Genomic DNA, 12,791 nt, shown 5'->3' with positions numbered 1-12,791 from the left:
TAGCCCTATCTATTTTCTTGAATACTACTAGGCAATACTGAAGTTGCCTTGAAAAGTAGTATTAATTTGATAGCTTCAACGACAGCTTATCAATGGTCTTTGGCGAGCTCTCTTCCATGTATCATGGCGTGAAGGACGAATTATGGTACTCATATCGGAGGCCCCACTAGGATTAGAGGCAGATGCCTCTTTCATCATCTTCTGCTCCAATTTCTCATAACCCCCACGAGACAATCTGTGGGGGCAAAGATTTTTCTTTGCAATCTCTTGTGCAGCTTTCCTTTTAGCCTACAATATCAATGTATAAATAATTAATTATGTTAGCAATATGTTAACATAAATAGTTAAACTATGATATAAAATGAATTTACCTGAAAGGCAGGATCTAACCGTTTCTTCTTAAAAGCTTGCCATGTTTCCTCATCAAGAAATTAATACTTTTCACAAGGATTTTTATCATTTTTGGAACCATAAATATAATGGCTTGTAAGCACAATCTTGAAATTCTTCCATCTTTCTCCAGCATATGAAATCCATTTCTTCCTCAATAGATTAGTGTTTGGGACATCATATGTGACCTGTGCAATAAGAATGAATGACATATGTTAAATATGAGTTATATATGTTGATGCACATTATATAAAAGTTAAGATTTCATACCAGGATGCTCTGCCATATTTGGTTCTTCCCCTTCTCTGGAACATGGTCCCAATCATCACAAAGAATAGATGTCTTGCTTCTACCGAGCAAGGCCATATAACTGATGAATTTCGTGCTATTTTCTCCCAAGGGTTTACAAGTCTTCATATCAAAACGAATGGATAGCCTATGATCAGCGCTGCGGGTAACTGTCAACTCTCTCAACCAAGTCCCAGACCTACCTCTTTTTCGGATAGGCATATGAATGTCATCCCCACCTTGTGAAGGTGGGAGGTCACCAGATGATGCGTCATCAGACATTTCCCTACATAAATCATTAAGTGTTAATAATAATTAATAGATAAAATAATAAAGCAAAATATATATGTCTAAAATTTCAGTTTATAACATGGACGTCATCTACTTCATTATTGACATTCAAGGTTGGCATATTTGATGAGAAAGATAGAGTTTCACTAATATCAAGAATGACTTCCTCATTATCATCAGTACAATGCGTTGTTCTACCTTGGAGCACCACTCGCCATCTACTGTCTTGGGGATCAGTGACATAAAACACTTATTTTGCCTGAGATGCCACAATAAATGGCTCTTTAGTATAACCTTCCTTTTCTAGGTCAACTAATGTAAAACTTAGATCATTGGTCCTAATGCCAATGTTGCCATCAACCCACTTACATTTAAAAACACGTACTCTAAAACTTGTGTAATCTATCACCCACATATCTTCAATTACACCAAAGTAGCACATGGATGCCATCACAAGATTTTTTCCTTTGAACTCGAGAAATGCATTGGCTCGGCCACAACCCCATTACGCCACTATTTTGAGTGATGCTTTTTTCATCTTCTTTTTGTGTATGAAATGTGTAGTTATTTATGTCATACCCACTCCAACATATGACATCAAAATTTGACTCACTTGATAACTAGTTTAATGTATAAGAAGTTGCACGATCAGCTTCAACATGTTGTTTGAACCACTTTAAAAAGGTTTTGTGGTTATATCTCTATTTTACTCTAATGAGTAATCCATAATCGAATATATCTATCCAAATATAAACACAACAATACCACTAACCAAAAATTTTATAATATATATTACAGATTAAAATATATGTAATAATAAACCATTAAAAAGTATTTAATATTTTCATGTTGATGAATTGTTGATTCAAGATTTAATACAATAAACTATTACTATTTTGTTATCTTGGTTTTATATAAAGTAAATCAGGCAGACAATTTCAGTTGGAGATAACTTAAATTTTATATTGAACCTTAAATGAAAAATCGAGGCTCACTCAATATATCACACAAATCATATCAAATTTTGACAACATAATGCTTAAAATATATATCTAAAATGTAAGCAATAAAAAAAAAATCGACCCAGAAAGGGAAGAGGAGGAGCTAAGCAAGAAATACAAAACAATATTATTTTGGTATATTTTACTTTTAAATATTGGAAAATAATAAAAAGATGATTCTTGTCCTCCAGACTTATTTTTGAAAATCTGAGAAATAATAAAAAGGGCTTTTCCTCAATTAAAAAAGAAAAAAGTGAAAAACATTGGGTAGCTGAAAGGTAATGAAGTTGAAAAGATTGTGTAGATTGAAAAGAAGGAAATGTGCAGGGAGTAGAAGCCAAGGCATTTAAAAGGGAAAGAAATGGAATACAAAGTGGGGCAATTAATTTTAGGCATTGAAGCATAAGAATTGCATATTTAATACGTCAGTGAAACAAGAAGCAAAGAAAAGATAAGGAAGAAAAGTAAAATAAGAAAATTTACTATTTATATGTTGAGTAGCATACAAAGCACTGACACAAAATATATAAAAGAAAACTGAACATCAATATGGATGGTGTTTCTATAGGAAGAAAACTGAACATCAATGCTTGACAGCTATGAAAAACTCCAAACTAATACTCTGTTCAAACCCTCAAATCATTGCGTGTTTTAGTATGCATTCAATAAAAGTTTTATGTAATGTGATGGTTAATCTTCCTATGTAAAAAATGCCTTGAGATGTGAGGATTGTCTAGTATTTATGCAGAAAATCCTCCACTTGCTCTTTTCTATTTTTTTAACTTATATTTCAAAGTATATGAAACTTTAGATTATTGGTAATCCCCCTTGTTTTTTTACTTTATATGCTCAATATATATTTTTATTATAGTATATAAAAAAAATTAGGGGTAAAACTTTCATGCAATTCTGGTCTTTATATTTTAAAAATGGTGGTTTTGATTCTTGAACTTTGTAAAGTTTATATTTTCGGTCTAACTAACATTGTCACAAGCTTTCTGATATGACACTTCCAGGAACACCTATAAATTTTATAAGGAGTCAAATTCCTATGTCAATTAAAAAGATGGCTAACCTAAAAGAAGCGTACATCTCAACCTTCATAAGCACAGTTGAATAGGCATTAGCTTATATGTCAATCTTTTAGCACCTCAGAATTCTTTTAATGCTAAATTTCTAAGCTATGTTTTACACCAATTAAGTTTCATTTTTCTTTTTCATTCTTTTCTAATAATGACTCTTGTCGCAGAGATGAAGTTATCTCATATTGCCTCTTTCCACTGTTGTTCTGCACAAAGAGATTCCTGTGCTGGTGGAATTCAAAACAAGAGAGAGGAAGAGAAAGGGAAAGCCAATACAAGTTTGATAGAGTAAATAACATAGCTCAATCAATTAAAGATGCATTAGATAAACTAAGAAAATGAATATCTATATTTACCCATAAACGAAGGGCGGGATAGTGCATAAGGTTCCCAGTTAGAGTATGCAGAAGGTAGATTTTAGAAGCCGTATCAACGGAAGTGGATAGGCTATTTCGAGGAACCTCTTACCATTTGGTTAAGGCTTACCCTCTGGTTGACTAAAATTTGAAGGTTATATAACAATTTTAATTTTCATAGCTATCTGAAAAAGAATTGAAAAAATAAATAGGGAATATAATGTGTTGCATTGCAGGTCATCTATTGCACAGAAGACATGATTACAAGTTCACTTTGGGAGGCAATGCATACAACACAACAGAGTTTGGAAAAGGTCAAGGTATAAATGTTTATGTATTACTTTCATCTAACATCTTTCTCTGTGCACTCGTCGAGAATTTGAACTCATAAAGTGATAATAAATAACAGAAGAAAAAGTTTTTCCTTTATTATTGCTGCCTACCATTTCATACATATTCATTATGTATTTGTAGTTTGTCATGTAGACTTTATTGTATCAAAACTGGAGAACTCACACCACCTCTAATTTTGTGAGCATAAGAATCTTGAACCTTGCAGCACTATATAAGTTAATAAACATGCTTCAAATTCACTAAGGAACTTTCACCTGGACAAAATACTTCTTTTTACTGAAGGATTAAGGTGGCACATATTGATATTTCACATATTGATATTTCATTCGGTCATGGCAATCCTTAATTTATGAATTACATTGAAATCTCTTCATGTACCCTGCAGATAGCCAAGTCACTTCCCCGGATATGTTTCTTGTCTGGTTTAAGCCATGCAATTGATGTAAACACTAGACTAAAAGTAACTCTTGCAGTAGCCTTTTTCTCTTTGCTACAATTTAATTCTCCTTTTGTGGTGTACTTATTGCTAGAAATCTATGATTCGTGGAAGCTGTCATTGCTATTATCATGTTATTCTTTTTTTAATGTGTTTGTTTTGCAGCATGTTTGTGTCGACAGTGAAGAGGCTGAGGGTGTTGAAAAGTTCTGATCTTTTAACTTGATTGAGAAGAACTGGTTCTTCTGATTTTTCTCTGTGATCAATGATTAAACATTTTTTTTTGTTCAGTTAGTAGTAAGCAAGACTAGTCACACTGCTTGATTTGGCAATGAAGAAAGAAGCAGTTTGGAGCATTCTTCCATTCTGAAACTCGAAGACTAAAGAGTGTTTTTATTTGAAATTTTAGTTTCTTTTTCAATGTTCAATATTAGGCAATGAAATGTTCAATTAATAAGGAATGTTTGTATGAAGGAATGTACCTTGTTTTTACTAAAGTTTTGATTGTTTCTAAACTTTACAGTAGTGCAAGGATAAACTCACAAATGTGTGTACTCATAATTTTGCCCTTAACTTAGTTCTTATTTTGAAAATAAAGGATGATTTTTTGTATTTAGCCATCTAAAAAAATATAGTCTATCTCTATCAGGGCAAGCTAACAATTTTAATTCTGAAAGTGAAATTGCATTGGTTTTAAATCTGATTTGATGTTTAATTATGAGCTAGTAGCAAGTGCATATCACATAAGCCATGAAATGCTTCAGCATAGCTTGGTTGCAATTGTGAAAACCTCAGCAGAATTCATTTTAAGCAGTTTGCCGAGCTGCACTTTCTTTGTTTGAGTCATTTTCTGGTTTTTAATCTTGCTTAGCATTAGTTCATTGCTGCAGTTCTTGTCAATCTGTTCTAGAGTCATTGCAAACCTTTCCTTCACATTCCAAATTGCAGAACTAGCTTGTTTAAATGCTTGTTACTCAGTATATTGGTCAAAAATGAATTTAAGCTATGTGAGTTGATCAAACTAGGAAAAGGCAAAGCTGAAAAAAGAACTGCACATGTGATTTGGAGAAAAGTCTATAAAGTGTTGAAATCTGACCTTGTTTGGTTGTAATAAGTGTAATTAAACTTGATTGGATGGTTTTTATGATCTAAATGTGCATAAAATTGAATTTATGCAAAATAGCTACTACACTAAATCATGATAACCTGTTTTTAACGTTAGAGACCAAGTTACGAGATTTGTTAACTGAAACTAATTAGTTAGCCTCAGTAATAAGTATCATCTTATAAGTTCTTTATCTTATCAAATATGACCAAGGTCACCATTCATATATAACTATTAAAATATGTTTTACAATAACTGGCAAAACAGAATTAGGCAGATATATTATACATTTATTATTAGAGAGGAATCATTAACAGTATTAGATTTATCAATTTCCCCTCAACACTACCTAACAAAATAACCAGATCCTAGGCAGCTCACCACCACATAGCCTCCACCCAATAACGAAAATATTATTAGACAGTCACTGCATATTGTGTATCAAACTATTCAGAACTAAAGCTTGTGTGTCATAAGCTGGTTTTGAAAACGAACCAATATAGGAAATAACAAACACTTTCTGGGTTCTAAACAACAATTAATTAAACTTGTCACTGACAAGCAATGCGTGCACGGATGTTGTGATAAACCTAACTTAAAACATAAACTAACTCCAGAATACTGTGTATGACTAGGAGGATGCATAATCATTGTACCATCAAAGCATAATTTAAATTGTTCCAGTAAAAGCCTTAACAAAAAAGCATAATATAAAACAACGAAACAGATTTATGCAACAGCATAAATATTTTGCACACAATGATACAAGCGAAATTAATTGCCTTAACAAAAAATTACACAAAAGGCTTTCGGACAGAGAAGAATTATCAATATAAACCCTAATTCATAAAAACGTACTCACCCACGGCAGACCACCAGACGACGGCGCACCATGGCAAGGTTTCACCCACCACAAATGAGAACTTCAACCACTACGAACAACTTCAAACGCCGACCAACAGCTTCACCCAACCACCTCGATAACTTCAATAATAGCAACGAAAGATGACAGGAAAATGAAAAAGAATGGAGAAGAAGAAAGGAGGGAGAAAAATGTGGGGGACGGAAGGAGGGAGAACAAAGGAGGAAGAACAGAAGAGAAGAGGAGATCGAAAAAGAAATTGCAAGGAAGAAGAAGAGCTGGGGAAGGAAAAACAAATTGAATATTTAAATTAATTCATATTATAATATTTAAATGATATATATCATAAATTTATATCTGAATAGTATAAAATAAAGAATTTTTTATACTTATTTTCTTTTCAACTGTTATAAATTTATTTATATTTTTTTATAATTTTCTTATCACGTCACTTTTTATAATTGATTTTATTATAATTGATATAAAAGAATTTCATATTTACAAAATTATTACCATATTATCTTTTTACTTTATTAGCATATTATGTTATTGGATAAAGAAAGTAATAAGAAAGTGAATAAAAAATTATTTAATATTATTTTTATTTTTAAATTTTGAAAATGCATGAAGTAAGATTTAAATAATGTTTGTGCTATAATTTCTAAAAAATGAAACGGTGCAATGGTTGAGGAGTGAGTTCATGATATTGGTAATTCTATGATCTTTTGCTCTTTGGTATTCAAAATCTGAAGTTACATTTGGAATTGAAATAATCCTAGAGAGAAGGAGTCCAGGCCAGCCAGGAGAGAATTTCAGATTAAGGAGTTTCTACCGCCACTTTCAAACTGGCACCGGATCATACTCCGGTGTTGTTCCATCGATTGGAAGGTGTCCAAGCCACCGAAACTTAGTTATTCTGCTGGCGTACCATGCGTTTCTTCGGTGCGTGTAATTTTTTTCCTACATTTTTTACAATTTAGGTATTTTTGGTGCTTTATGGTTGTTTTTCTCGTATATTCAGGTTGAATGAACTCTTATATAAGATGTACTGTTAGCTTCTATTTTAAAGGAATGAACTAAAGTGTGTGAGAACTTTGTTCATTATTTTATTACTGAGATCTTTTTTTGGGTGACTTTATTTTTTAATATTGATTAAGATTTTTTTGGAGATCGTTTGACATATCAGTTGGGTGATTTTAGGATAGTTAACTCGTGTGGATGTGTTGGTATAAGCATTAAGTGATAGCAAATTGATGAGTAAATTTGTTTAGAGATTTACAATAATGGACATTTAAAATGATTAAGATTTATAAGCTGAGTAAAGAAAAAATTATGTAGTTCACAAGTGCTCTAGCATGCAGTACTATACCAGAGTAGTATTGAAGGATATCTTGTAGTTGTATGTTGTGTAACATTCTTACTTGTAATAAATAAAAGACCCACTAATAAGGAACAAAATCAACAATTAAAAAAGATAAATATTTGCTAAGATATTTCCCTTATTTGGATGATGTTGACGTTGGTGGTGAATGTGAGATTCCAAGGATCTCTTTCTTGGTGAAAGAATTGGTATAGGTAATGTACATGATTTGCATTCATTTTCTTCTTGAAATGTCAATTATATTTACTGAAAATAGGACATTGCTCTAATTTACTATTTAATTTAGTGAGATCCCGATGCAAATTAATTACTAATCTAGCATTAATCTTCACCCTATTTTTAAATGGATTATTTTATTTCTATTTGTATTTGTGCAAGCATGGTTATGTCAAGTTTTATTAACTCTTCAATATATTATTGCACTTGTTTCTAAAATTTTTTTAATATATATGTCCATACTTTCTTTCTAATAGGTTCATACAGTAAGGTATACACCATGCAGACATGAATGGCACAGTGAGTTCTTTAAATCCTTTTCATATTTGCTAGGAATATTATTGTTACAGATTGAATTGGAAAATTTTTATATTGTCATGTTCTTAATTATGGTTATTCTGTACTTCTATATGCATGATTAAAAAATATGTATTCAAATAAAAGACTTTTTTTTTCAATCAAACTGGGGCATAAGGCAGCATCACATCTAGCAAGTGTCACACCACCTTTTGTTATGCTGAGTCGTGGTATTGGTCGGCAAGTAATTGGAATTTTGTTGAATGACCTTTTTGGAACACTCACTGGTTCTACAATTTCTGTGTAAGTGGTATTTTGCATGAAGTGAATCATGCTTTTCTTTCACTTTTATGGGGCATAAATTGATTCTTGTAGGACTATGATAGAGAGAATGTGGAGCTTCTAGGAAGCAATTGTATTGGCAGTAGAAAGTTCATTGAAGTTTTAGTTGACTTTATGATATTCTTTTCAATGTTAAGTGAGTGGAAAAGAACACAAATGTTTAAATTAATTTCATCATTTGACTTAAAATTCATTTGACTTAAAATTCATTTTTTGTTTCTTTCTTCAAGAAAATTTAGAGTTTTATTTGCATCAATATCATTCCCCATGTTTGTTGCTATGTACTGTGTTTTGTTTGGTATTATGGGTGAGTAGTTTTACTTTCTTTGGTATTATGGGTGAATAGTTTTACTTTCTCTAGTTTTACTTTCTGATTCCTTCCTCTACCTTTGTCAATGACAATTGCTAATTTTGTTTGTAAAACATCTACGGGGCTATCATTATTGCAATTCGCTATAACATGAACTCAATGAAGATCCTCTTTATTTGTGGTGTTTTCCTGTTCTTAGGTTTGTCCATTCTTGAGTTTTCATAGAATACACTATCAGGGCCTTTCATGGCCTTGCTCATACCAATGTCAGATGGGTGAGTTCATTATTTTATCTCCCTCATTATATTAGTTAAGTAAAAAACTAACTGGTCATTGTTTTCATGGTTTTGCAGTTCAATGATTTCCTTAATACTATATTGTTTTCTTCTCCAATGGTTGCATTGATTGTTGTTGTGTTTTTGGACAACACTTTTAACTACAAGGATAATGTCAAAGATAGGGAAATGCCATGGTGGACTAAGTTTAGAACATTTAAAGGAGACAATCAAAATGAAGAGTTCTACAACCTCAATCGTTTCTTCCCTCCATCCTAAGACTAAAGAGGGAAAAACATGTATTTGGTTTAGGAGATTTGACACATTATACTTAGGTGCTACATTTTGAATTATCCTCTTTGTTGGCTACTATACCACATGGAGATAACATTACAAAAGTTAATGTAATGTATTTTTAAATTAATTTTTTACTTTATTTCTTTTATGCTCTCGTGGTGTTCCCTTCTTTTAGGACGATGCCCTTCAAGTGCTTAAACTTTTACCAATTTTAAACTCGAAATTATATTCATTAGTTCACACCTTTAATTCTTGGAACTTTTATTGATTACATAATAATGTGGATCTTAAATATTTGAACATAAATATGAATAAATAATTAAAGTGATTCTTAAAAGATAAATAAAAAATATTTAATTAAAACACTCATAAATAAGTTGTTAAAAATTCACAAGTTTGTTTTTTATGTAAATCATAATAGAAATTTAATTCGACTAAAAAAAATTTATACCATTATTTTACTTAATAATTAAATAAATATTTTCAATTTATTAAAATACACATTTTTTATTTTAAATATAAAAATTTATTAAATTCATAGTGCAAACTTAAGAAATTGAGTTTCATGTCCAGAAAAATTTATTTTTAATAAGGATGGTATATGATCAATAAGACATACACCCTAAGTCACAAAATGAAAGTGAAAAGCTTTATGTACATGACAACCTACCCTGGTGTGCAGAACTCATTGTGCAGATACAACACTATGAGCAAAGGCCAAATAAGTGGAGAGTTTAGACAAAGTTTCTACACACAGGGGTCAAGTGTGAAAATGACATTGATTTTTAAGTAAACCAATTTATTTTAAGATTTATTGGGCCTACAAGTGATGTTCAAACATTGATTATCACATTTATATCGAACTCCATGACCAAGAAACAATTCTATGTAAAAGTCATTGTGCAAAAACAACACTGGGAGCAAAGGCCAAATAAGTGGGGAGTTCAAACAAAGTTTCTGCACACATGAGTCAATTGTGGAAATGACATTGATTTTTAAGTGAACTAGTTTTTTTTTAATCATTTATTGGACATACAAGTGATATTTTCAACCATTGATTATCACATTTATGTCGAACTCTGTGGCCATGGAACAATTCTTTATAAAACTCATTGTGCATAAATAGCAATGGGAACAAATGCCAAATAAGTGGAGAGTTTTGACAAAGTTTCTGCACACAGGTGTCAAGTGTGAAAATGTCATTGATTTTTAAGTGAACCAATTTTTTTTAAGATTTATTGGACATACAAGTGATGTTTAGGCATTGATTATCACATTTATATCGAACTCCATGGCCAAGAAATAATTCTATGTAAAACTCATTGTGCAGAAACAAAACTGGGAGCAAAGGTCAAATAAGTGGACAGTTTAGGCAAAGTTTCTGTACACAGGGGTCAAGTGTGAAAACGACATTGATTTTTGAGTGAATAATTTTATTTTTAAGATTTATTGGACTTATAAGTGATGTTCATGCATTGATTATCACATTTATATCGAATTCCATGGCCAAGGAACAATTCTTTGTAAAACTCATTGTGCAGAAATAATATTGGGAGCAAAGGCCAGATAAGTGGGGAGTTTAGACAAAGTTTCTGCACATAGGGGTCAAAATGACATTGATTTTTAAGTGAACCATTTGTTTTTAAACTTATATGACATATAAGTGATGTTCAGGCATTGATTATCACATTTATATCGAACTTCATGGCCAAGGAACAATTTTTTTGTAAAACTCATTATGCAGAAACAATACTAGGAGCAAAGGCCACATAAGTGGGGAGTTCAGGCAAAGTTTTTGCACAGACAAAATGGCATTGATTTTTTAATGAACAATTTTTTTGTTAGCACTTATTGGACATACAAATGATCTTCAGCCATTGATTATGATATTTATATCCAACTCCAACCCCAACGAACCATTCTTTGTAAAACTTTGAAATTGCCATTGATTTTCAAGTGCACAATTTAATTATTTTTTACCACTTACAGGACATTCAAGTCCTATTGAGACAATTAATATGACACTTAAGGCAAGTATTTTGCACATGTTCATCAGCACAGTCCATGCCATTTAGTGCTTAAGTGCAATTTGTTTTTTCAACATTTAATCAACATATAACCTTGTATATACCACATTCAACACACATAATAAGATACATTTCGTCAGTACAAACGTCCTACGCAATAAATCGTCATTATTCTATTCAACCCTGTCATAATGAACACCAAATATAGCACATTGATCATTCTTAACTTCAAATTTCATTATCAATAAATGTAATAATACATTTCTTTGATGTTTTGTAACAAAAAATATATATATTCAAACCTAATCATTACAATTTTAAATAGTGATAAAAAATTGTATGTCCTTGCTACATTGTTGCTTTTGTGCTGGGCAATTGCAGATTCTCCCTGAAAACTCTCTAATCTTTTCTGGTTTTGGAAATGGATTGATCAGGTTATGTCAACATTGGACTACTCTTGCTTCTATTTCACCTGCAAGTTTCTTAATTTGACTTTTCAGAACACAATTCTTCTCCACCATCTCATTTTTCTCCATAATCACCTGTCCAATTCAGATAATATCATGAATTTCTCACTATAATCATATCAAAAAGAAAGATTTATTCGAAATCATGAATTATAGATTTCTTTTGTTGATGAACATGGTGGTCTATTAATGTCTTAAAGTTTAGTCTGAAACTATGTCCATTCAAAAACATTGATTAACCACTTGAATGTTTAATTCATGAAATAAGGTACTTCTTTAGAAAATAACCTTTTACAAAATTTCAACCGTTGTGTCAAACATACCACTAAAAATACAAAATTTATCCTAAAAATAAATGAAATCTTTAAAATTAATCTTTTCTAAACATGTTTTGATTGGTAATTAAAGGAAAAATATGGTTTTAAATAACTTTCACTGCAATTTTTATACCAAATATTTTATACCAGATATACACCTGTCGCACAACAACCAAATATTTTATACCAAGAAGACTGCCATGACGAATCTCCCATTCTGGCCTACACTGAACAAAAGGCAACAACAGGAGCATAAAGATTAAAAACAAATCTAAGAGAACACAAACCAAAATCCATCAAAAGAAGAAATTGATTCAAGGGGAGGAAAATCACAAAGATGATTTGAAAAGAAAAATGCCTCTTTAAGCATTGTAAATTGCATTACTAACTGGAAGTAATTTGCAACACTAAACAATGTTTACCTGCATTCTCAACAATATGTTCAATGTTTCATTTACTAGTACAGGATGCATATAAATGTAGCACCTAAGGCCTGTACACAGGTTTCACGCACTAGAGCAACAACTTGATCGGATACATAATCTCCAAAGCTTAAATAAAATAACAAAAAATGAATAAAGAAACTTGCATAATAAGTGACAACTTTGAAGTATCTATTTAACAAAAAAGCCATCAATAGGACATGGAACTACAGTACTTTGGAATCAGTCACATAAACCGAAGTTCAGTAGGATCT

General features: G+C 31.4%; 1 protein-coding gene and 1 pseudogene across 1 annotated transcript in view; one reads left to right on the top strand and one right to left on the bottom strand.

The window, feature by feature from the left end:
• Positions 1-6,421, bottom strand: part of LOC106775417 — a 10,128-nt gene extending 3,707 nt beyond the window's left edge. The window contains exon 1 of the mRNA XM_022787031.1: positions 6,166-6,421. The gene's annotated coding sequence lies outside the window, so the exon portion shown is untranslated. The remainder of the gene's footprint in view (positions 1-6,165) is intronic.
• Positions 6,422-8,276: 1,855 nt separating this feature from the next.
• Positions 8,277-9,296, top strand: LOC106774707 (annotated as a pseudogene).
• Positions 9,297-12,791: the final 3,495 nt, after the last annotated feature.

The sequence above is a fragment of the Vigna radiata genome, chromosome 10, assembly GCF_000741045.1.
Source record: "Vigna radiata var. radiata cultivar VC1973A chromosome 10, Vradiata_ver6, whole genome shotgun sequence".
In the NCBI taxonomy this organism is placed as follows: domain Eukaryota; kingdom Viridiplantae; phylum Streptophyta; class Magnoliopsida; order Fabales; family Fabaceae; genus Vigna; species Vigna radiata.
Note: the sequence above shows the minus strand (reverse complement) of the source record. Positions and strands in the feature narration are given on the sequence as shown.